The 24,553-nt window shown below is 47.6% G+C and overlaps 1 protein-coding gene across 39 annotated transcripts in view; it reads left to right on the top strand.

Moving 5' to 3' along the window:
- Positions 1-24,553, top strand: part of Kcnma1 (potassium calcium-activated channel subfamily M alpha 1) — a 718,079-nt gene that overhangs the window by 100,221 nt on the left and 593,305 nt on the right. The window contains exon 1 of one of the 39 annotated variants that reach the window (XM_074079263.1): positions 14,844-15,154. The exons of the other annotated variants lie outside the window; for them this stretch is intronic. The gene's annotated coding sequence lies outside the window, so the exon portion shown is untranslated. Of the gene's footprint in view, positions 1-14,843; positions 15,155-24,553 lie in introns of those variants that run through there. 39 annotated transcript variants of the gene reach the window in all.

The raw sequence follows: 24,553 nt of genomic DNA, 5'->3' as shown, positions 1-24,553 counted from the left end.
TCTGGGTGTAGATGGTGTGTGGATATCATCAGCTGCCCAGGAGGGACTGGAGCTGTTTTTCCCTTTCCTGAAGCAACTCGGGGTGATGTAGCAAGTTGTCTTAATCCCCCCCGGAGCATTTGGCTTGCTGGTGTGGCCACATGGAAAATGTCAGCGTGCTGGCCTGGGCCAGGCGCAGGCTCAAGCCAGCGTGCCTCACAACTCTGCGGGGTTGACGTGGCATGCAGCTTGAAGCGAATGGAAAGGTCACAAGGCCTGGGACAAGGGAGTGGACAGAGCCAATAGCGCTGTCTGGTAACATTATATGGAAGATGAAATTGTAGTGAGGAGCTGAGAGATGCAGGGCTGGGGAAAGAGACCTCAGCATTTTCCATGATTAACTTTCTAATAGTAACCGTGTGTGTACAGTGGTTGCTTAGCAACAGGAAGGCATCATCTCTGAGTGTGCATTAATATAGTGCATGTGGCTTCCCACCATTATTGGGTTTTCCCCTGCTTGCTGGAGGCAGGGATCAGACCACAGACCTGTTGTCCTTGAGGGCTGAATGAGGAGGCAGCTAAATGTGTCTCCTCTCCTAATTGATCCATTCCCTCCCTGGGGAATCCCCAGGCTTTAGGTGATCAGAGAGCTCCCTCCCCCTGTAAGTCATGATGCTTAGATTTTTAAGCAGCCCCTTGAGAGAGCTGATGGAGTAACACCAGAGGGTTAATGACTTCATTTGTTGAAAAGGATGCCTGAACCTGAAAAAACAGGCCTGTTGTATTTCAGCCTGTTCTAGGGGCAAGGGACTCAGAAGTGAGCAAGACCCAAATCACTTTCTTTTTTGACCTTGTATTCCAGTGTGGGAAGCAAACACATGGTGAGTGAACACATAATGAACCTTTACCTGGTGACAAGTGCCTTTAAATAGGAAGCAGGCCAAGGGGGTAGTAATGTGAGTATGTGGGTGGCTAGGGAGGGACTCTAAAGAGTGACTGATAAGTGGATCAAGGTTGCAAAAGGGAACCATGGGGAGGTCTGAGGAGCAGCACTGTGGAACAGCATTTTTGAGGCTTCTGGGGAGGGAGCTCAGTTGTTCAGAGCTTTGAGGCTACTGTTGAACTGTGGGCCTCTTCCTGCCTCTCTCCCCTGTTTGATTTGCTCCAGGGCACTTGTCACCATCTACCACACCTTCTATTTGGCTTATCTGTGTACTTCATTACCAGTTCCCAACTGCAATGTCTGTTCCACAGCTCCTTTCTGTCCTGCACCCTGCGAGGGGTGCTGCATCCTTCCTGTCGAATGAGGAAATGAAGGAAAGCTGGGGACAGTGGAGGAGATGTGACCAGTGAGGTGGGCTGGTAACATGGCCTTTAGGAGTCTGTGTCCTTGTCTCACTGCCGGCAGGGGAGTGGCCTCCTAGCCCTGTGAGCCCTGCCTCAGAGGGCAGCCCAGCAGGTCTCTGCATCTCCGATGTGGAGGTGATGTGCAGCTAACAGTCCATGCACTGTACCACCCTGGCATCTTTGGCTTGCTGGAATCTCAGAGAATCTGAATCTGTGGGTCAGCACTGGTGTCAAATCACTGGGAGCCTGGGCTCCTTTTGCAGGGTGCTGGGACCCAGGTGTGGGGCTGGCTTTGCTTCCAGGTAGCTGTGCTGCCCAGGTGCTGCTGTGTGAGTGCCTTCAGGTTCTGGAGTGGAAAAGGCCTGGGTGTCCTTCCATGCAGCCTGGGGAGAGGTCAGGCAGTAGGTGACACAGAAAGTCAGAGCCCTTCTTGTCTCTGTCTCTCCACTTTATCTCTACCAGCCTGGCCTTACCACTCCATGCATGCACCTGTATGTGTGCCCACACTTGCGAGCCTGCACCCTCCACCTTCACCTTTTTCTGTGCACGTGGACATGCCCAGACACCCTTAGCCCTTGCCCCTTCGCCTGCCCTCCATTTGCTCCCCAGTTGTTCCCATTTTCTCACACTTTTCTTCCCTCTCTCAGTCCCCCAGTCATGCTCAGAGGGACATACCACACCTGTCCCTCACATGGGACCCCATCCCCATTTGCAGTTAATCAGAGGGGTTCTTTACCTGCTTGCCAGCACCTGGATACAGAAATGTGATGAGGCAAGAGAAGTGGAAAGTTCTGCATGTGTCCTGCCTCCTGGGTAAAGGGGAGGGGGAGGAGGAGGAGTGAGAGGAGAAAGAGAAGGAACAAGAGGAGGAGGCCTGGGTTCCCTGCTTCCCAGAATGGGGCTCAGGAATCTTTGTCTCCATTGCCCTTTGGCAATATCTTGCTTTTTGTATCTTGCATTGGGGATACAGCAGAGACCAAAGCAGACACAGGGCCTGCCCTCCTGGGGTTTAAGTTCTAGTGGTGGAGACAAGGCAGGATAAATAAAGAAGCGGCATGGCTTGAGGCAGGTGGTGACATGCAAAGGGAAAGGGGAGAAAGGTGACGTGGAGGGGCCCTGTATATGAGGTAGAGAGGAAGCTTTGGTAAGGTGGGCTTTGGCTGGGTGTCAGAAGGGACAAGTTTTCCAAGTACAAAAGTGTGGTTTCAACCAGAAAAGGCCAGGACAGGTGTGGCTATGGTAGGGAATTGGGGTATAGTCTCCTTCATTGATGGGAATTTTCTTTTCTCTTCTCTTCTCTTCTCTCTCTTCTCATCTCTCCTCTCCTTTCCATCTATTTCTTTCTGTCTCCCTCTTCCTTCTTTCCCTCTCTCCCTTCTTCCTTCTTTCCCTCCCTCCCTCCCAACCTTCTTCCTTCCCTTCCTTCCTTTCTCTTTCTCTCTCTCTTTCTTTTTCTTCTCCCCCTCCTCCTTCTTCTTGTGTGTGGTACTAGGGTTTGAATTTGGCCTCGCCTTTGCTAGGCAGGCACTCTACCACTTGATCCATGCCCCAGCCTGATGGAGATTTCTTAAACACATGTCACCCCTAAAGTTTGATCTCCTTAATCCCCAGGATGTGTGGGACTGGGACGCATGCTCCCCTTCATGTGCTGGGAATGGTCTGGTGCTCAGAGAACATTTGCTCAGAGTCACTTGGCTTGGTTCCACATGGAGCTGCTTCTGTGCTGGGTGCAGGGGTGCAGGGGTGCAGGGCGGAGAGCACCCAGCTTCTTCTTTGGAGGACTGCTGCTAGTAAGGGCTCATCAGAATGCCTGGATACTGAGAGCAGGGCTAGCAGAGTGATGTGCAGGGCACCAGGAGGGAGAAGGGCTTGCTTTGAGTGGGGGAAGGAGGAGGAAGAGACACTGCAAGCCAGGATGAGCTCCAGGACTTGGGAGATGGCACCTATGAGGTGTATGGAGGTGTGTGTATGGGGAATTCCCATCCTTTCTGCTTCTCTCTTCAAAGTGGGAGGCCCCGCCTTTCTTGGCCCTTGCCTGTGGCTGGAACTGTGTGCTTGGATGGCAGCCAAGGAGACCTTTTTGGGGAGAAGCAGAGAAGGAAGGAGCCCTGTGACATGCTCCCCAGAGGGAACAAACTGAGGGTCTGTAGGCACATTTAGTTTTGCTTGCATGGCTTCATAGTTATAAAAAATTTTGACGTTAAGTATGTACATTTACGAAGTAAGGAGATTTTGGATAAAACTCTGGGTTGCTAACTTTTCTTTAAAAAAAAAGATTGAAGTTCTGCATTTGTTGGCCTGTGTCGCCTCAGGGTAATGACTGGCTGGTCATAGCAGTCTCTCCACCCCCAGTACCCCTCACTTACCATAACAGGATGGGTGCTATGGGTGCAGGATCTTGGATCCCTTTTTTGGATTAAGGAAACAAACATGTGGGATTGTGCTTCTGCAAGTTCTCAGATATGGGCTCTTGAGCCCTTAAGCTCTGCTGTCCTGCTTCCTCAGCAGGAAGCTAGGGTGGGAGCCTTGTTTGCCTTGCTTCTGGACATGTTGGGAAGAAAAGGGGTGGGAGAGGCAGGAACCCAGGCTGCATCGTCGAATAGCACAGGGCATTTCTCAGGATTTCTGGGAAAAGAATCTCTAGACTTGGGTACATGGGCTGAAGGTCAGAGATCACCTGCAAATCTCAAAGGCTGAACAAAGACAGCTCAGAGGCACAAAAGAAATGTATGGTTGGGGTGGGGGGCAGAGCCAGAATTTTCTCCTCTATCGCTACCCAACTTCCCTCTTACCCTGTTCCACTCCTCAAGCCAGACACTTGCGAGTCTTTATTGAAAGGAAGCAGGAAGATACGATCCATGGATGTGGTGAAGTAGCTAATGAGATGGTGCCCTCCCCACACCCTGGAGGACAGAGGACAGGATGGCATTTGATTTGGCTTGAGGGACCCACATGTGCTCTCCACGCTAGGAGAGAAACTGGGTCCTGCCTGGAGACTGTTCCTCTTATCTGTGCTCTGTTCTCTCACCTGTGGTCCAAGCACCAAGGAAAAAACTAAACTCATACCATCAGGGCAAGCTGGTCTGATGTGACCACACATGGATCAGATGACCCCCTGGGGAGTGTGCCAGTCAGGCATCCAGGACACACAGTGATTTGCCTCCCCTGGCTGCCACTTTCGAGGGTCTAGTGTTTTCCTGCAGCTTCTGGCAAGGCCTGGCTAACTCTGAAGGAAAGGCAGGAGGTACACCTTCGGATGCAGCAGCCATTGGACATCTGGAGGTGATTTGCCAGGCCCTTTGGATCCCAAGGAAGGCATGATGTACCAGAGAAGGAAGAGGGAAAGCCACACGCTGCCCTGCCACTGATGTTAGCGGGGTGGCTCCAGGCCCTGGTACAGGCGGGTAAATTGATTTCTCAGCCTGCGGAACTTCTAAAGATAGGCTCAGTGGCACTCTGCTGGCACTGGGAATGACGGGCCATCTGTGAATCACAGGCCCGCCCGCTGAGGCAGTGCAGGCCCTGGGCGGGTGGGCATCAACACAGTTAGGAGCGCCCAGATGCAGGTGGGGAGGGATAATGTGATAAGGGTGAGTCAGCCCTGCTGGCAGGGCCAGGATCCTCTCCCAGGCTCTCTGGGAGGGCATTCTGCTTCCTGGCTCTGAGCGGGAGAGCCACAGCTGCCTGCAGGTTGTGCAGTGCCTGTGTTTGGGTGGAGCAGACGTGGCCCCAGCAGATAAATGAATTGTCAGCGTGATTGGTGCCCCTTTGGCCCCTGGGCCTCCAATATTTAACAAATGGGTTGCTTATTTTATTTCATGAGTCACTGCTGGAAGTCTATCCACATTTACCCTGATGTGACATCCCCCCTTATTCCCTTGTTTTCTTTGAATTATTTGCCAGGCTTTTTGGGATTCTTGCAAATCCTCTCTTGTATTTCTGCAACACTTTACAGTTTGCAAAGCCTGGACATACCTTATCCAGGTTATGCATATTTCCTAAGCATTTTGTAGATTCTGGAGAGAGTGTGAGGTGCTAGGGATGCAGCAGTGAATAAGACAGCTACACAGCCTGCTCTTGGGGAGGCGATGGTCAGTTTCTATAAACATGTAGGAATGTATGAGAGTGAACGTTTTTTATGACGGAAGAGATTTTGATTAGAGAGCAAGGACAGTGGAAATTTGGGGAAAGAGCACCCTATACAGCGGGAACAGCTTGCCACTTAAACAATGAGCAGTTCTTGTCTCACAGTTATGGAGGTAGAAGTCCAAGATCAAGGTACAGACAAGAGAAAGGGTTTCCTCGAGGCCCATCTCAAGGGCCTTCACATGCTCTGCCCTCTCTGTGTCTCTAGACTTCAGTTTCTTCTCATAAGGGCAGCAGTCATATTGGATGAGTGCCCACTCTTGTCATCTCATTTTGACTTAATCATTTCCTTACAAACCTATTTCCACATAGAGTTCCATTCTGAGGTCCTGGGAGAGGACCCCTTCCTCACTGAGCCAGCTTAGTAGGCAGCAAGGTACTCCCATGTGCTCTTGTTGTCCTTTGAACACTCAGGGTCACCACTTTGTCTCTATGACATCGACCAGCCAGTGCCGACAGATTTTGTGGGTGGCCATGTGCAAAGGCCCGGTCCTAGTGTCGCCAATGTGAGAGAGCAGATGAGGCCTGCAAAAGCAACAGGTATACTATTTATGGGGGTGGGGGAGGAGGGAGGAACAGTGAGCCATAGCTTGTCTTTTAGCCACCACCTTTAAAAAGGGTTGCCCATGAAGATGATGGGCTGCTACCAGGTGAGGTGCTTAAATAAGAAAGTTGATAAAAAGAATAACTCATATTGTTGGGCACTTAGTAGGCACTAGGCCTGCTTGCAAGTGTTCTGTGTATTTTATTTTGACGTCACAGAAATTCTCTGAGCTGGATGTTACCCTTCTTGTCTCCCATTGTAGAGATGGAGAAACCACAGCTTGGAAAGTTGTAATAACTTGTCCATGCTCATTCAGGAAGAAGGTGGTACAGCTGGACCTTGCAAATGTGCCCTTTTCTGACTCCAAAGTCCATTTTCTCTTAAGTACTGTGAGATGCATCCTAGAAGAACTTTTGCCAGAACAGAATGGATAGGTCAAGCTGTTGGATTAGACTTGATTTTTTTTTTCCAGTGCTGCACAGATGGATTTCCCCTATGGTCTGTGTCACTTGTATATGAAGGTTTCTCCCTGTCTATGTCAGTGGTTCTCAACATGGGGTCTCTGGGACTGCAGCATCAGTGTCACCTGAGGAATTTGCTAGAAATGCACATTCTTAGACCCCACCCCAGAATGACTGAATAGGAAACTGAAACTGGGGCCCAGCACTCTGGTGTGTCAAGCCCTCCAGGTGATCCGCATGCTCACTGGATTTGAGACCTGTGGTCCACAAAACCCCCACCAAACTCCCCAGCGCTTGCATTTGGAAGTCCAAGGCTGAGTGTCGTTGGGGAGCCACAGTTCAAGGCTTCAGGAAAGATGAGGACTAGCGCAGCATCGCTCAAAGTCAACCTGTGCATTTTGATAGGCGTAATGCCAAAAAGAGGTTCTGTGGTCAACATGTCTGGGAAACACAGGTTTCTTGATTGTAGATCTTTCATATGTAATCAGTACTCTTTTTGGAGATACTAATCTTGGCATTTCTCAGACTTATTTGACCATGAAATCCTCTTTTTGAGAAGCAAAGAACAGGACTGACTACCTTTGAGAAATGCTGCACCCCACAGGGACCTCCAGGAGAGTACACATGATTGAATTGGGATTGTCACCCTCACGAGTGTCAACCAATGAAGTGGCATTTGCTAGTTAGGCATGCTGAGCTCCACCCTGTGGCACACTTCCAGAGATGGACAGGCGGGGATCGTTATTTATCAAACAATTTCTGTAGTGCAAGCAGAATGCAGGGTCCTACAGCCTCAAGGGGTTGAGACCTCTCTTCCAGTTGGCAGAGGAGAACACTGGGGTGAAGTGGAATTGCTTACCTTACAGTGAGTAAGTGGTGGAGCATGGCGCATACTCCAGAACTACATTACCCCAAATCTCTTCTATTTCCTTTTCAAATTCTAGCTACTCATGGATCTGGGGTGGGGGTGGGAGGAAGGGAGGAGCAGGCCTCAGGCTGCAGCTGTGCGTTAGGCTGTTTCTTACTCAGGGTGGGAGGAGAAGAACTTGGGTCACGCAGCAGCACTGAAGAGTGAAGGGGACAGCATCAATGAACCAGTATCCAAGTGTAGTTCTTAAACGTAACATCGATTTTTGCTTTTTGATGGTAAAGAGATACATGCTTCTTGTAGGAAACTCTGAAAATGCATAAAAGTATAAAAATGTTAACACCCCTGAGGATGGCTATTATCAAAAAATCAGAAAATAACAAAAGCTGGTATGAGTGTAGAGAGACTTGTACCCTTGTGCTTGCTAGGGGATGTAAACATTTGCTGTGCAAGACAGCCTGCAATTCCTCATAATACTTAGCATACAATTACCATAGGATCCAGAAATTCCACTTCCGGGTACATACCCCCAAAGAGATGAAAGCAGGGACTAACGCAGGTATTTGTACACCCATGTTCACAGCAGCATTGCCACAATAAGCAAAAGGTGGAAAGGTGTACATGCCCACTGACAAGTAGGTAGATAAGGAAAATGGATCATATACATCCATACAATGAGCTATTATTTAGCTTTTTAGAAGGAAGGAAATTTGGACACATGCCACACATGATGCTAAGCCAGTCACAAAAAAGACAATGTACTGAATGATTCTACTTATATGAGGTACCTAGAATAGGTGAATTCATAGAGACAGCAAGAATAATGGTGGTTGCCAGGGCCTAGGGAGAGAAGGCAGTGACTATTTACTTAATGGGTATGGAGTTTCAGGATGAAAAAGTTCTGGAGATGGATGGTGGTGATGATCACACAACAAGGTACTTAATTACCATAGAACCATACACTTAACAATGGTGAAAGTGCTCAACTTTATGTTATATATATCTCGCTACAATAAAAAAGTATAAAGATGCAGGCGATTTCATCCCAGAGATGATGTCTATTAATATTTGAACGTTTCATATCAGTCTTTTCTCTGCGCACCCAGACGTATGAAATTTTTTTCACATTTTGTCAGCACTTCTTTGAAACCACTTTTTAAATGACACAGATTACTTTCTGAAGTGACCTACTGTGCACTATTTGGCCATCTTTCTATTGTTGCTCCTGTAAGTGATTTCCAGGTTCTAACTGTCTTAGGTTGTGCTGTGGTCAGGATGCATGTGTGACGTCCATTTCTATTCACATCACAGTTTCCTCAGGACAGATTCCTAGAAGTGGAGTTTGCTAGGCAAAGGATGCACATGTTTTTATGATTCCCTGAACACATTCCAACTTGCTTTCCAGACAGGTTGTGTGGTTTTCATGAAGTCTTACCAAGAGTGTGTGAGAAACAGTGTCCCCCCTGCCTGGGGGCGGATGCAGAGGAAGAAAGGTAGTTAAGCTTGAAGATTTCAGAGCTGGGTGGCAGCTGGTGCCCTTCATCTCCTGGGCAGTGCATCAGCAAGATGGGATAGGGCGGAGTAGCACTGTGGCCCACCAGGAGTGTATAGCCCGCCTGTGGGCAGGAACAGCCTATTCAGGGATATTGGTATTGATGCTCCCCTTCAGTCTAGAGATTTTTTTTTTTTAAACAGGGCTGATTGCAGGTTCAGTTCTGGGTTGGGCCTTTGTGCGTGGTCTGCTGAACTGGTCAGGCTCAGCCTGAGGACTGGGCCCTCAGATCTCATTTCAAGGGAAGCACGGGAGGCAGTCAGGCTTGCTTTCCTCAATACACTCTGATACAGCATTGTAGGGAATGAGAAAAAACAGCCCCCAACTTCTCAAGCACATTCACCTACTTAACAGGGGAACTAAACGAAGTTGCATGAAGGTTTACTTTCCTATGGTGTCCCATACTTACATTTGCTTGGTGTTTTTGAAAATAAATCATATTGTGTACATGTGAGGTTCACCAGATGACGATATGGGATCACAGAGATAGGGAAGCGGATACGCATTGCTGTCAGCTGACATCATTGTGTTCTGTGACAAGAGTAGCTAACATCACTTTTAAAATAAAAATCCCTAACACAAGACAAATTGTAAAACTTTAGTCTTCATATTAGCTATTAGATCTCTAAATTGGTTCAACCTTGCTATCTGCTGTTTTGTATCTTTGACCTACATCTCATATCTTGCCCCTTCCTCCTTCTATTCATATGTATTTGGGTTTTTTCTCTCTCCCTCTCCTTCTCTCTCCCTCTCTCCCATCATCCATTTATCTGTCTATCTATCTTTCTATCTATCTGTCTATCTATCTATCTTTGTCCTTGTCTAATTTCACTTAGCATTCTGTCTTTCAGGCCCACTGCATGTCATGGCAAAAGCCATTTACATTTTGAATGAAAAAATTAATTTAGAATAGCTGCAAAGTATTTTCTGGTTTTTTTTTTAAACTTAATTTTTTTAGTAGATTGTAAAAATAAAAGTTTGCTTGCCCAGCTCACTTGAAAAACAGCATCTGCTCTTGCTCTGAGCTGACAGCCTAAACATTGGTCTGGACTGAACGGCCTGTTCTGGAATGAAGCTCTGTGAGGAGCAGAGGGAGGGGCGTAGAAGGGGGAGGGTGGGACCAGAAGGCCCATGGGGACCTTTTTCTTCCCTTCTTTTCTTTCTTTCTCCTCCACCCCCTCCCTCTTTCTTCTCTCTCTTTCTCTCTCTCACTCACACACACACACACACACACCAGAGATACATACACAGTTAGTAGTTAAGAACATCCACTCTGAGCCTCATGCCTGCAAATCCCAATTCTCAGGAGACTGAGGCAGGAGGATATGGAGCTCCTGGCCGGCCTGGGTTACATAGAGACCCTATCTCAAAGTAAATAGATGAAATAAAAGAACACCCACCTTGACAGTGTTCTCGACTTCTCTCTAGGTATAGGAAGCCCTAGAAAGACTCCCTCCTTTGACTTTGGAAGTTCCTGAAAGAGAACTTGAGCTGCAACTCTGGTGTCAGTGTGGAGATGATGGAAGAGACAGTCATGGGCCTATCAATGTCTATCCTCTGTTGAGGAAGCTCTATCTACACGCGGAGACTTTATCTGTATGTGAGCCTGAGGGTTAAATTCACCAAAGAGTGATGAGGGAGCCCCACTGCCACTGTCTGAGGGGAAATGGGAGAAGGAGTTGGTCTGTCCCAAGCAGTATAGTTTTCCCGGACCAGCTTCCCCTTCCCTTCTCCAGTCAATCCCCAGATCCCAGCCCTTCCCCCAGTCAGTCCCTGGTGTGCATTCCTCCTCTCCTCTGTGCTGCCTCTTGTCTAGCTCAGCCTCTATGGCCACTTGTTTGGACCATTGCAGTAGTCTCCCAGCTGGCCTCATGCCTCTCATTTCTGATTAGTTATACAGCTGGCTACCCAATTAAACTTTCTAAATGTTAGCTGATTATTTCACATTCCTCATCAAATACTCTTTCATGGCTCCTCATTAGCCAAAAGAAAACAAAAAGTCCAAAGCAACTTCATAATTCCTCCCTGTTTTGTCTCTACTTTTTGTCCCTTGGCTCCAGCTCACATAATTACTTACTTCTATTTCCTGTCTCTTGGGGTCCTTCAATCTATCCTTTTTGCTTCCCTTAAATCCCACTAAGTGTTCATGGTCAGGGGCTAAAGCCAGCTCTTCCAAAAAGCTTCTGTGTTTGATGCTCCAAGATGTAACCCCTTCCTCTTCTAACCAGCCAGCTTTCTCCGAGGAAGGCCCCCACCCCACTTCCTCCCTGAAGGCACTGTTTTTTTTTTTTTTTTGGTGGTACTAGAATTTAAACTTAGGGCCTTGCACTTGCTATACAGGTGCTCTACCACTTGAGCCACACCTCTAGTCCTTTTTTGCCTGAGTTATTTTTCAGGTAGGGTCTTGCTATATGCCCAGGGCAGGCCTTAGCTGGTGATCATCCTACCTGTGGTTTCCCTTTTCCTGGAATTTCAGGCATGAACCACGATGCTTGATTAAGGCACTCATCTTTTATATCTTCTGTTAGAGTTTTCTGACCCATAGTCTTACATCCTATAGCCAAGGAAAGCCCTGATCCACCTTTGAGTGCCCTGCATTGCTGGTAGAACACCTTGCACTGGCCAGTCCCAGTAATGGATGATACGCAAATGAATCAATGGCCCAGGGTGGCCGGTGGTGGTCAGCCTTTGTTTTCACCCACTCTATTTGACCTGCATTCAACTGCCCCTGGTCCTGCTGGGAAGTGCTGCCAGATACACTTAACTCAAGCAGGGGCAGCAGGCTAGTGAGTCATGAGTAGGTGGAAAAGTTGATCACCTTAAGAGCTGCTGACTCAGCCAGCAGCCACCAGCCTGGGCTCTTCCGGGCTCTGAAATCAATGAGTGGATGGCATGAATGAACAGATGGTCACAGACTCTCTTGAGATCCCCTCTCTCAGATCTGTGCTTCACAGTTATGGAGGTACACAGCCCGGGGTCTCATGGGGAATGCTTGGAGCTGCAGTATAAATATGGCTCATTTTCCTGGAGAAACAAATCTTGAAGGTTTAGGAATAAATGTTCTTTAATCCTCAATCCCATCCATCACAGGGAGCAGTGAGTCATGCGTGCATTTAAAAAGCTAAAATGCAACACTTTATTCTTCCTGCTGCCAGAGACTTACTTCAGGTACCAGGCCGGACCCCTGAGGTAGGAGGTGGGTGTTCGTTCTCTGCTTTCAGGGGCTGTGATGAAGGCTCTGGACTAGCCATGCTTCTCTCAGTTGTCTGTTTCCCCCTTTGCTGCCTCCCCACCATACTGATGACACTCCTCAGCTGTACCCCTGCGTGAAGAGATCTTCCATCTAGCAACCTGTGCCTGGCTCCCGCCTTCCACCTTCCACCTTTTAAAGTGCACATCAGGCACATGACACCTCCCCTCCCTCAGTGTCTGAATCGTTAAATGAGTAAATACCTAACGCAGAAGGTTGCAATGGCACTTGATAGGCTTGTGGCTCATGTGGCGTGGACCCCTCCCAGAGCGGGGCATGCCATAGAACAGTTTACATCTGGGAAGTGACCAGCCATTTGCTTCCCTGGGCTGCTTTACAAACCGTTTGAAGAATGTTCCCCACCAGCTCCAACAGTGACCCAGTGTATTGTGGATGCTGGATGAGGAGTTCCTGTGGGGTTGGATGGCTGAAGGCATCTGTCGGTGTGTGGTTCCAAGGACACTGCCACCAGGAAAATCCATGGGCCCTCAGCGTGCACAGAGTTCAGTGCTATTCTGTAGATGTCTTATTTGTCTCACGATGCCGCCTGCCTTCTGCTAAAGACATGCCACCTTTCCACAAATCTCGAATTTTCACTTACCTCTTTAATTAAGCACATTAACATTTAACTTGCTTTGGGGGCACTATTTGCTTTTTGGGAGGCAGATTTTCACAAAATTAATGACAGGGAAACACTGAACAGATCACACAAGGACTTAAACACAACTGACGATAATGCAGGACTAACTGAGAGCTTCTCTGTATCAACTGAGCTGCATAATACGCTTGTGGGAATTAAAAATTTTTGTTTTTGAAGTTTCTTTCAGCTTTTTATTCATTGGTATTTTTTACTACACTTTGTTAAAACTGTGTGTTATAAATCTATGAATAAGGTGTGCTTACTGTAGATTCACCAATGCACACAGACAGCCAACACCAGAGGATTTGCTCAGAATCATTTAATAAATGTATTTGCTAAAACGTGAATTTGATGATCAACTCGAAAGAAAGTCACTGAGGTTTTCCGGTGCTTTCTTTAGGATCTTGGAACTGAACTCATGGCCTCGTAGAATGGAATGTCCCAGCTAGGTGGGTGGAGGGGTCCCCACATACAATGTGTCTAGAATGTAAGAAGCAAATTGACTCTGACCTCCAAACTACTGGTACTGGTGAGGGAGAGGCAAATATGACATTTTTTTTTTTTAGAATTGAACTAATTCTCTTGAGTTTTGGAAGAAAGAAAAAAAAACCTCTATGTGTATTAAGTTAATTTTTGTTTGGAGGATGGATTTTATTGTTACCAACAAGTCCTTTGGGCTTGGAGTTGATACATCTTTAGCTTTTAGCCAAAGAGGCTCTTACCTGTGTCTTTGCTAGAGTTGCCCAATGGTTCTGGACAAGTCAAAGCAAATGGAAAATTTTGAATTGTGTGCTAACGGTACTTATCACCCTTACTGTCATTATCATTTTTATTAGAGCAGCTTCCAGCTCAGTATATATTGGAGGTGCTTGGAGCTTTGGTACAAGTAATCTCCTGTAATCCTCACAACAACTTAGGAGCAAGATGTTATCATTGCTGTTCCCTGTATGGAGAAACTGAGATACAGGGAGTTTAAGGGGCTTACCCAGTTGTGAAGGGTGGGACGTGGTAGAGGCTAAATTTGAACTCAGTGAGGTGAGAAGGTAGGCTTTGCCATTACAAGACTTTAAATCCTTCTCTCAGTGTACATTTGGGGTGCCAGAGGTATGGAGACTTGCAGATCAGAGTCAGCTGGAAGTCTACAACCAGCTAGAGGGTTTGTGGTTAAACCTGAGTACTGATTCTCCCAGAGCTGCGAAAGAGAGGGGAGGGAGGAGATGAAGTTCTCAGGAAGGGCATCCGGGAATATGGAGCATATAGCAACTAGAAGGAGAGGCAGGTGCCTGGGTGGAGGAAGTCACCCAAGGAAGAGGCAGAGGCAGGTGGCTCAGGAGCACTGGCGTCAGCATCTGCAGCTTCATAGTCACACATACCCATGAAAGAAGGGGAGCCAGAGGTGTGTTCCCCTTGGGGGAAAAAAGTGTGACAAGGCAAGGCACTTCTGCTGTCAGAATCATGATGATCAGTGGAGTGTTGGGTGGAGATTTCTCTTCATGACTTTCTCTCTTTCCAGGTGCCTCAGCCACTAGGTTTCATGGCAACCTGATGTAGTTCTGCTACATCAGGAAGTAGGATGCTGCTTTTGTGAGCCTCAGCTGTGGGTTTTAGTCTTTGTTGGTGGAGTTTTCTGCAGCATGACCTCAGGGTTGCCTCTGTGTGTGCTTCCTGGGTCTTCTCTGTAAGATAAGGTTACCCTGAGTGGTTTCTGTGGGCACTTGGAGCTCTAGAAAGCTGAAGACATGATCTAACCATGGTGAGCAGCAGAGAAATCCCAGACACATCTTACATTTGCATTGCATCTTTATGAGTGGAAAATGTCCTGCCCCTCAGGACATTTTGATTTAACTAGGTCACAGGTGACTCTGGTCTGCTTACAGGTACAGAGAATCTGCCTTCCCTGCTTCCTCCACTCCCAGGTGACAGTGGCCCATTGGTCCTCATATGCCACACAGGTCGTACCTGGGAGGCCCTGTGTGCCACCTTTCTCTCCTCTACAGAAACCAGGCTGGAGTGGGCCTCTGTCCTGCTTTGCAGGCTCACCAGGCTGGGTGGAGGAGGTACTGGGAGGAAGGCAGAGATGGAGCGCAACGTGGGTGAGGAAGGAGGCCCTGAGATGACAAGCTCTGTGAGTCACTCAGCTGCCTGCTCCAGCTGGAGAGCCCCAGGGAGGGGTTGATGGCACTGCGTATGCAGCAGGCAAGGACCGGCTGAGACGGCATCGATCAGCTTTTGGGGGCGACACATCCCACCTAGAAATAAGCACAGAGGAGTGGGTGCGCAAGAGACTTCACTGAGCTGGCAGCCAGGGGAGCAGGGGAGTTCAAGGCTCTACTCTGCCCTGCCCTATTGAATCAGAGAGAGCCCTTGGTGAGTGCTCACGTTGTGCCGCTCTGGTCCAGCCATACCAAGAGGAAGGTGCTGGTATTCTTTTTCATTTATGGATGATGAGTTTGAGGCCGGAGGGTTGGAGCCACTTACCTGAAGTTACCCAGCAATGATGAAATGGGGAAGGATTTGGCTCTGACCCTCTCTGAGGCCTCTGGACTTTACACTGCATTGGTGGTTCTCAGTCTTGAACTTGTGTCCAAACTACCTGGAGGGCTGCTGGGCCCCATCCCAGTGTTCCTGATTCTGGTGATGCTGAGGTCCAGGTCCACACTCTTCCCTGCCCTCCTTATCAGGTTCCTGTACCAGGTCCCAGCTTCCACTCCTGCAGAACAAATGAGAGGCTTGGCATCTCCTGCCAGCTCTCTCTAGTCCACTGGTGAACTGAGTCTCCCGTGAGTGCCATCCTTCTAGTCATTCCTAGTTGTGTCTACTTTGGGCCACTTAATTTAGGAAAGAGCAGCAGGGTAGAGGGAGAATCTTTCCTTCTGCCACTGTGTGTCTGTCACTTGTCCCCTTTTATTTTTGACGATTTCCTCTTGTGTGATTTGATGTTTACTTGATACATAAAGGTCTTTGATTTTCAGATATTCACTTTTGATTATACTCTTAATATAATACCACCTCTGTTCTTTTATTTTTAACATTTATTTATTTATTTGATTAATTTTTGAGATAGAGTCTGGCTGTGTAGCCCAGAATGGCTTGGAACTTGCGATTCTCCTGACTCAGCCTCCTGAGTGCTGGGATCACAGGTGTGCACCACCCCATGTGGTTTCCAATTTGTTTTATTTGTCTTTTGCCTTGAGTTTTACTTGCCCAGACACCAATGCTTCCAGTCTGGCTTCTCTTCTTTCACTTGATTTTTTTCCTGACATATTTTGGTTCAATCTTTTATTAATATTTTTATTCTAACAACTAATATGTTTTGGACCTTTCTCCTTTTTTAGGATGTTTCTTTGCAGTCTCCTTTGTCTTTCGATAATTGGCCATTTTGAAATTTCATTTTATACTTTTCTGTAGTGAACTGGAATGGTACCTGTACCTGTGTGGCTTCTTAAGTGTTCAATCAGATTATGGTAATGGCAAGTGTACAGGGAGAAAGAGCCTGTCTTGACTCCTGGCCGTGTAAGGCAGTAGTTTTTCCTTCTTTCTGGTCCTCTGTCCCTAAAATGTTGCAGTCATGACTCTTGTTATGTAGACTGACATTTCAAACCACCACTGTATTATTATTACATTTTTTGTACTTTTCTCTTAAGGAAGTATTAGTTTTCATTTTTGTTTTGATTTGTAATCAAAGTGTAACGATTATTTAAATCTAATGGATCTTAGAGTTCATTGCCACAGGTTTATTGCCATGGATATCTACTGTTATTGATTTCTTTGTTTTGATCAATGTCTTAATCATAAGTATGAAAAACTTAACATCTCTATAACCTCCCAAAGCAATTGATTCTGATTTACTGCCCTTTCTGTCCCTTCCCCCTTCTCTCCCTTCCTTCCTTTCTTCCTTCCTTCTTTCCTGAGGATAGAATCCAGGGCCTTGCATGCTGGGCAAGCACTCTACAGCTCTACCACTGAGCCACACTCCCAGAGCCTGCATTTTGTTTCTACTAATTCGAATAGCAGTGTGGACTTACTGTTGCATTTTGGAAAGAAGATGCCATACAACAGGCTAATTTTTCCTCCCTCAAATATCGTCTGACATCCTCTGATTGGATGCTTGTAATTTTGCACTGTGCAATCAGAACATGTATACACCTAGTCACCTGAGGGCCTTTTGTCCTTCAGACCCAGGACTATCTTCAGTCTGGGAAAGTTTTCTTGTATTTTCATTATTTTTTTTTTAATTCTGCTCATTCAGAATTGTCTATCCTTTTTATCCATCAGCCTTTTGTATACTTTGCTATCTTAGATTATTTCTGCTTCTCTTTTTTCCCTCTTCCTTTGGGGAGTGCTTGCTAAATGTGCCCTCACAGCACATCTTGTTTCAGAAATAAGTGCTCTTGACTTTTACTGCAGACAGAAACTAGACGCCTTCTCAATGCTTCACAAGTCGTTTACTGAGCACTGACTGTGGTCTCTATACAGTGCCCATGCATATTTCATGTATGTCCTTCACAGAATCCTCAGAACAGCGCTAGGAGGCCTGTGCTTTCACTGGGCTCCTTGATAGACTGGAGAAACATTTGCTTAGAGTTTGAGTTCTACCCAGTCTCATCAGGGTATTGAGACCAGGATTTGGGTCTGGCCAGTTCTCTTTCAAGTCTCTTCTTCACTTTGAGAGCTGTGTTGTCTGCCATTTACACTGCAAAATGTTTTCATAGGTTTGATGGCAGGCTTTGTGGTTTTCATCATGAATGCAGCCAGTGTTTGCCCACAGACAGGGAGGGTGAGTTTCCTTGTGCTGTCCACTTTGTTGTGAGTAGAATACTGCTCATGGATCTTCCACCAGAGCCCTGGTAAGATGACGTGAAGTCTCACGTGGTCCAGCTGCTTGTGAGGCTGGACCAGCAAGCTAGAGCCATCAGTGGTTCCAGCAGTAGCTTAATCCCTGTGATATGGTTCTGCATTTGGTAAAGCTGCTGCACCATGTGCCAACTGTTTGCATCTGGCTTGCTGTTTGACTTGGCCATCATGCCAGGTACAGACTGTGCTTGGGCTTGTCCTCCTTCCCGGAGCTGCCACCTGCTGTGTTGGGGACAAGCCCCGGCCCTGGCCAGTTTTCTTCTGTTGTTCCTGGGACTTCTCAGAGCTGCTGCTGCTGAGCAAATGCTGCTGTCAGGAGGCAAGAGAGGTCCCAGGGCCTCGCAGCTTCTCTGTTTCAGCTTGGCTCACTTTTCTGGGCTGTCCTGCCACTTTGTAGGGAGCAAGGCTGCCCAAGGAGGACTCCATTCCTTCTCTCTTTATTCATCCCTCATTTTTTTCTGAGATTCTTTTTGGTTTTAGGCACCTGTTACTAGCTTCTAGCTCTGCTGCAGGCATCCTGGGTTTGCCGTATTTGTTGGGCAGTGTTAACAGGCTTCTAGGCAGTAAGGTGGTGCATGCCTGTGCTTGGGTTGACAGAGTTCTCATAAATTGACAGTTCCCCTTGAAGTTAGCTGCAGGATGTTGCTCCCACTGCCCATGAGTGTAGGGACTGGGGGACAAGTCACCCCTTCCTTCTTACTGCTCCTCTATGTCCCTACTAGTTGCATTTCCCACTATCTCCCTCACTCCCCACCTCAGATATGAAGTCAGAGGGGGGCCCTTGGCCTGGAGATTGAGTTGGATGGGGCCATTGTAGGCTCTGATGCCGTGATGCTGTGACAGCATTAGTCCTGAGGATCTGAGCCAGGTTATGCTCTCTTCTCTTTTAGGAGATCAGAAGACTTTACAATAAAGAGCATGTCTTCTCTCAACTTTCCTTATATTACATGGAATTAGGTTGGGGACTTGGTTTTTAGAAGTCTGTCTGGGGATTCCTGGTACTCAGCTCGCTGTCAAGAGGTCAGAGCAGCAGGGCTGGGAATAGTCACAATGTGTGAGCTCACTTACCCTCCAGTGCATTGATTTGGTGTATCACTTCCAAATCCACCTGTGCCTGAGGCCTGGTGACATCCTTGAAGTTTAGTTGATGGACAGTTGTTTCTACCAAGGTACCCAACAGTTCAGAGGCATTGGATGTGTTGTATGAACAAAAGCCTTTGGTTGCTCCCAGGCTAAGCAGGACATTCCTTTTGGACTTGGGCTATTCGTAAATGGGAATTGATAATAAAGCACTGGCTGCTTCAGAAAACTTATTATCCAGACAAATTGCAGGGTTTTCCCAGTAAGAGCTTGGACAAAACCCAAGAGGGGATACACTAGGGTCAGTGATGAAGTCCCCAGGCAGCTGCTCTCTGAGCTGCTGCTTGGCCCCTGAGGGACACTGATTTTTTTCATGTCCTGGCCTTCAAGGTAGATGGTGAGGAGAAAGATGCTGGAGGAGTAAGATCAGGGGAAGGAGGTGTGAGGAAGGGGAGACTGAAGCTTGAGGAAGGGTAGCAATGAGTGGAACTTTGGGCAGTTGGATCTGAAGGACCCTGAGGCAGGAGGCACAGACAAGCAGTCCATAGTAGCAGTGAGAAATGTGCTCACAGTAGTACTGGGTTGGCCTTGGACTCCTGCCAACCTTAGGTCTTGGGAAACACACTTAACCTACCTGAATTTTGGTTTCCTTGCTTATAAAATGGGAATGTTCACAGCTTCTCGCAGTCTGCTGTGAAATCAAGGGCATAAATACGTATGGTGTTGCTTTTGGTACCCACTGATCTAACAAGGTGCTGAAATGGTCTTCTCTACCTTGAAGGTACTTGTTCCAGAAAGTTCACCCATGAGGTGCTCCCTTATCTTGAGGACCTTCCCTGGTGAGGAAGGTCTTGATAAGTGATGGAGGATACGTGAGGAGGATCCTTGATAAGATGGGATTTTGTTGAGAGGGAGGCAGGAAGGGTGGGTCTAGAGTCTGGGTAGTACGGAACAATGGCTGACTGTGCAGCCAGCTGCAGAATGACTCGAGGGCTCTGGCAGGAAGGTGAGAGAGAGTCTTTGGGGGCCTGTTTCTGAAGTTGGGCTTTTGGACCTCCAGGAAAGGCTCTAGGTCCTTATCAGACTGATGCTTGGCTAGAGTCTTTGGCACATAGTCCTAGCCAGCCTGGGTGCCAGCTTGTTTCCCAGGCAGTGAGAGAGCCTTCCAGAGTCTAGAAGCCCTTGGTAAAAAACCCCTCTGCTTCCTTCTCTGGGTGAGGAGATGTTGCCCCTGGGCTGAGGGGTTTCTTCTTCCCCTACTCTTGTCTCTGCATTGACTGGCTCTCCTCCTTTGCCCCCACCCCTTAAGTTGGGAGCAGAGCACAGCCAGTCACCAGGGTGGTGACCCAGCACGGCAGGTGGTGTCTCTGTGTGTGCCAGCCCCAAGCAGTGGCTTCCTCTTAAGCTTCCCTTAAGGAAGTATTCTGGATGTAGCTACATGGAGCATTTTCTTTCTCACTTTCATGGATGTTTCTAGAAGGCAGGAGCTGAGAGGTCATGGATGCTCACTGGCTAATGTTCTCCTTGGTGCAGGTCACCAAAGGTCAAGAAGAGCCAGCCACATCCTATCTTTTATGTTACTTCTATGCTCCTACAGAGTGTGGGCTTTCTCCTGCCTTGTTTGGTCTGCACAGGGGGAGGTGGCATTTCCATGGGGCTGGCTTCCTGGGCCTGCTGCTACAGACCTGTGTGGAGTGTTTTATTACCACCATCCTCATTGCACAGGGGAGGACCCCCCCAGGCTCCAAGGTGCAAGGATTTGACTTTGCGATTCACCAGTGATAGAGCTAGACCCAGGGGTCCCCTGGTACATAGAAGGTTCACACATACACACACACACACACACACACAAACGGTAACTTGACCACAGCAGAGTTTAATGGTCCCTTCAGTGTTCTCAGAGATGCCAGTCTGTGTCCCTGGCTAAGACTTTGAGCTGTCCGGGACAGGGATAGTTTCCTTCTCTGCACCCCCAAGGCTCCCTACTCCAGGCTGGGCACACTCCCCTCCCTGTGCACCTGTGTTGATTGATGGGTATGGAGTTAAACTTTTGGCTTTTTGTAGGCAACTCTAGGAGGGCGATGAGCTTAACAAATCTGCCCCGTGCCTAAAATTGAACCACACATAGAATTCACTGACACGCATGGCCCAGGCGGGTTTGCATTCTCCTGACACCGTGCCTCCAGCTCTCACCTGACGCCTCTGAGTCTGGACTTCTCCAGCACACGACAGTGTCTGCCTTGGCTGGCCAGGACCAGATTCCTGACCTTTGGGCCTTGGGTCCCTATGGGCAGTTTGTTGCCATCCCAACTCCATTCCCTGGCCTTCAGTGAGGCCTCTCCAAGTATTCTGTTGTTTGTCTTACTTCTGCTTTCTAAGCACAGGGTAGGGTAGAGAAGGGATGATGGGCCAGGAGTGCCCTGGAAGGGGCCGGGGGCTCCCACGTGCAGTCAGGGTTCTGCATGTTGATGGCCTTGCCAGAGCTTACAGTTGTTATTGGGTCTGTTTAAAGGGTCTGACCCAGACCAGGAAGTACGGGGAATCTGAAGACATGATGCATTTGCAGAGTAAAGACAAGTGGCTGAGGACTCAGGTTAATAAAGTTAGACTTGTGTTCTGCTGCCTGGTTCAAATCTTCACTTCCTGGCTTTGACCATAGGGGAATGAGTTTGCTTCTCTAAGCTTGATTGCTTTGTAAACTTTTGCAATAAGATAATGAATATAGAATGCTTTAGCACAGTGTATGGTGCACAGTCAGTCACCAATTAACCTTAGCTTCAACACTCTGGCATCTCACTTTCCCCACCACAATAAGAGAGGGCACCTCCACACTGCTTGCAGAGGGCCAGGCACCTGCACAGGGCTTTGCAATTGCTCATCTACTCTTCACAGGAGCCCAGTGAAAGGCAGAGGCACAGACGAGCTCTAAGGAACTCCTCTGAGGTTCTCAGGTGCAGAGACAGCCAGTCTAGCCCTGAGTCTGTGCCTTTAGAGTCTGGTCTTGCCTAGAGATCAACCTACGATGCAGCCTTACACGACTTTCCTAAACCTCAGTTTCCTCATCTTTAAAATCAGGATATTGAGGGTACGACCTAAGGAGGCTTAGGAGAATTTCTCGAGCTTTGTAAAGGGTTTTGAATGATGCCTGGCACATCCTAAATGCTCAGTAATGGGCAATCGTTTCAATAAGAAATACATATGCACAGGTGACCCGAAATACAAACTACTGGATGAGGAAGGTCAATGAGGTGGTCCGGCAGTTTTATTTTATTTTTAATGTTTATTTTGATTTATTGATGCAATTATTTCGCATACTTATGGGGTACGATGTGATGTTTCAATACATGTAAAAATTGTATACATTGATCAAATCAGGAAACTCCCATATCCATTACTGTAAACATGGCTGTAAGAAACGTTAAAATCCTGTCTTCTTACTATCTGAAATATACAATGCATTATTGCTGTCTGTAGTCACCTTACTGTGCCATAGAGTACCAGAAAGTTGGTCAACAGACAATGTCACAGCTCTTTTATTATGGGGATTTAGAGTGGGAAGCTCAGCCAGGGCCAGGTTAAGATGGGAGGGGGGCTCCAAGTGAGGGGGTCACTTGGGGCAGAAGGGACCAGCTGGGAAAGCAGAGAGCCAGGAGGTCAGCACTTCAGGAACAGGGAATCTGTCCAAGAGCATCGAGCTGGGATAGATCGCCAGGGATCTTCATCTACTGTGTGGATTTTGACCTGTGGGCCATAGACCGGCACTGACTTTTTTATTTAGCAGGGTGTCTGTGACAGGCCAGAGGGGCTTCTCTTTCATTTGATTCTGTAGTCCATCCCTGGAGAATAGAGAGGGGGGGTGGAGGTATTGAGGCACATGAGATGCTTGTCTGTTCCCTCCATCTGAATAGGGTTTGGGATATCCCAAAGGGATGGCCCTTGGCCCCTGGACACATCCAGGGCTATGGGTTTATTGCCTTTCAGCTGCTGTTTGTGTCACAAATGCCTGTCACACAAGGGGCATTAAAAATAACTTGGTGGCTAATAGCATTTCTCAAAATAACTACTTGCAAAGTACTTTGTCGGGGCGAGTGGCTACTAAAATTAGACTCTGTGGTGGTGGTGGTAGTGGTGGTAGTGGTGTGTGTGTGTTTAAACCTATTTCACCCCAGGCTGAGGACCACCCTTTGCTCCCTTTTGTTCTATGATACCTCTTGTCATTGCTTGGTATCCTGGAGTGGTGTCTGCTGGGTCACCCTGTGGTTCCCTCTTCCATCCTCTGGTCCTCAGCAAATTAGAGTTGCTGCCCTACATTGCCCTGATGTCCTGACCCGAGGAACAGAATTTTGAAGAATCTTGGAGGGCGGGGTGGCCTCATTGTGGCAGTGGCCTCATTCCTTGGTGTGCCAGGTAATAATAGCACGCTGTGGGGGGAATCTCACTCAATGTATCATCTAGGGGGGAAACTGGGCCACAGAACAGTGTGGCAGCCCCACTCAAGGTGACCTAGTAACTGAGGTGCACACACACAATTTCTCAAGTCCTCATTCTAAACCACAATTCTGGGAAGTCTTCAGGGGTCTCCCAGGCCTGTCATTTAGGGGCACCAGGCAAATGGGTCATTCAATCCCAATCAATTCTTTATTCACTAATAACACCCATGGAGAGGTGAGAGCAAGTTTTAAAAACACTGTGAATCAGCACTTCAGGAAATTGGGGGTGCAAGGCCAAGAAAACCTGAGGGTCAGAACTGGCTTTCCCTTAGATAATGACTTGCATCAAAAGTGGTGTGCCTCAGTGTCTCTACCTTTGACCTTGAGAGCCTGTTTGGAGGTTCTAGCAGGGGAGCGCAGCTACTCGTATACCCTTGACCGAAGAACGGTCCTCCTCTATCGGGGATGGTCGTCCTCTTCGACGGAGCGCGCAGTTTTGGGAGGGACGCACATGGAGCAGTAAAGGAGGAAGGGGACACCCGCCTAGCCAGCCAGATCAGCCTGGCTGTCCATGGGGTGACAGATGTCGCAGCCAGATCACCCTCACATCCTGTCTCTACCTTTGAAATGGGGGAAACATTCAAGTATTCATTCAGTGGCAGTTATTGAGTGAGTGCCTGCTCTGTAACAGGCACTGGGACTGAAAAGAGGCTAAAGGTATAAGCAAGGTGAAGAAATGTTCAAGCTGGTGCATTGTGTGGTCCCTCACTTAAAATGGTTCGATTTAATGATTGTTTTGACTGTATGATGGTGTGAAAGTGCTTCTCATTCAGTAGAAACTGTACTTTGGTTTTTGATCTTTTCTGGGCTAACGATAATATGCTGTTTGACCCTTTTGGGATCTTGGGCAGCGAGAGGCATTGAGCTGAAGCTTCTAGTTAGAAATTGATGACCCTGTTGCTATAGATTCTCCATCATCCAGCAATTAATTTTAGTTCAATCGTTTCAACATTTCTGCTGTATGTGTTAATTGTGCATACTGTACAGCCTTTCTGTTTTTCATGTTCAGTGTAGTATGCAATAAATCACATGAGGTAGTCAACACTTTATTGTAAAATAGGCTTTTGCTGGAGGACTTTACCCAACTGTGGGTGAGTCTGAGTATTCTAAGCACATTTAATGTTGGTTAGGCTAAGCTATGATGTTTGGTAGGTAAGGTGCATGACATGTGTATTCATCACATGACATTTTCAACCTAGGATGGGTTTATGGGTAAGTAAAATCCCATCAGAAGGTGAGGAGCATATGTGTGTGGCAACTCCAGAACTGGGGTTCTGTGTGGTTCCAAGTGAGAAAGGCATTCTCAACACATTGGCTGGATTGCTGTGCTTTAATATGGTTG

This window comes from Castor canadensis, chromosome 7 (genome assembly GCF_047511655.1).
Source record: "Castor canadensis chromosome 7, mCasCan1.hap1v2, whole genome shotgun sequence".
Lineage (NCBI taxonomy): Eukaryota > Metazoa > Chordata > Mammalia > Rodentia > Castoridae > Castor > Castor canadensis.
The sequence above is the reverse complement of the archived record's forward strand: the minus strand, read 5'-3'. Positions and strand labels throughout refer to the sequence as shown.